The following is a 1,184-nucleotide window of genomic DNA, read 5'->3' as shown; positions in this document are numbered from 1 at the left end:
TTTTTGTTTTGTTTTGTTTTTAACTGTCTATCAGTTGATCTGATGACTACTTGTGTTGTTTGTCTCCTCTGTGGGGGCGCAGATTATAATTAACCAATATTTTTGGCTCCGAGCCTGACACTTTTGTATGAGAGGAAAGAGAATAGACCACTTGATTTATTTTAAGAAGTAGCTCATTTTTATTTATCTGAATTTTAATTATATCTATATATCTGTATATATATCTATATATTTTCTAATATTGTATCCACGTTCAGTGTATTGTTAATTTAAAGTGGAATGGCTTGCAGATATGATGCTGTTGTTTTGTCAATCGATGTAAGGACAGAAGCTCTGCAGAGAGGCATTATGGGAAAGTAGGCGGTGCCCAGGGGGTGTGGCATAGGTGCTGTAGAGGAGGGGCCTTAGGGTTCCACTGCAGGCCTGTGGTTTGACAGTTACGTTTCGTTGTCTAAGGCACAAACCACTGGACCATCTGAGTGTGCAGTGGACCACTGGACCATTTGAGTGTGCAGTGCTGACAGTTTTGAAAAGCTTTAGTGTTTTTTGTTCTTGCCACTATTATAACTATTAAATATGAAAGATTATATAAAATGACACAGTCACTTTAAGAAGGTTCCTAAGTGTATTATGTGTAGGAATTGGCCTTCATGTAGCTCACACACACGGTGTGTTCAGTATGCATTCATCCTTTTGCACAGTTTTAGCGAGAAGACTACGATGATGATGAAATACTATTTGCTGCCCATGCAGTCTCTGCAGAGGATGGTTTTGTACACGTAGGATTTGTTTCTGTTTGTTTGAAGCAAAAACTATGCTGTGGAAATGTTAATATAACCTTTGAACGTTTTATATTTCTTTGAATGACCAGAGATATTAATAAAGCTTCTTGTTTGTTTTTAAACGTGCCGCACAAGAGTGTTTTCTTACTGCTTGTTTTTAAGCATCCCGCCGCACGGGAGTGTTTTCTTAAGATTTCCACCCTAGCGTGAGCACCTGTGTCCTCTTTCTCCATGTTGGAGTTTGTGTGTGTGTGTGTGTGTGTGTGCGCGCGCTCCACCTGTCGACTGGCTGGAATGTGGGGAGACCAGAGGAGTATTTTACAAAGCAAGTTACTGGTGTGTGTGTGAGTGAGGGGTTACTGGCTTACCCAGGTAACGTCAGGAGTGACCGATGATCTCCAC

At 40.6% G+C, this 1,184-nt stretch overlaps 1 protein-coding gene across 1 annotated transcript in view; it reads left to right on the top strand.

Moving 5' to 3' along the window:
- mylipa (myosin regulatory light chain interacting protein a) overlaps positions 1–904 on the top strand; it is a 20,012-nt gene extending 19,108 nt beyond the window's left edge. The window contains exon 7 of the mRNA XM_076301134.1: positions 1–904. This exon is cut by the window's left edge and continues 700 nt beyond it. The gene's annotated coding sequence lies outside the window, so the exon portion shown is untranslated.
- The last annotated feature ends 280 nt before the right edge of the window (positions 905–1,184 follow it).

Source organism: Alosa pseudoharengus, unplaced genomic scaffold, assembly GCF_046254945.1.
Source record: "Alosa pseudoharengus isolate Yale_2024_CS ecotype anadromous, Long Island Sound unplaced genomic scaffold, YU_APseudo_1.1 YU_APseudo_1.1_scf_23, whole genome shotgun sequence".
Classification (NCBI taxonomy): domain Eukaryota; kingdom Metazoa; phylum Chordata; class Actinopteri; order Clupeiformes; family Clupeidae; genus Alosa; species Alosa pseudoharengus.
The sequence above is the reverse complement of the archived record's forward strand: the minus strand, read 5'-3'. Positions and strand labels throughout refer to the sequence as shown.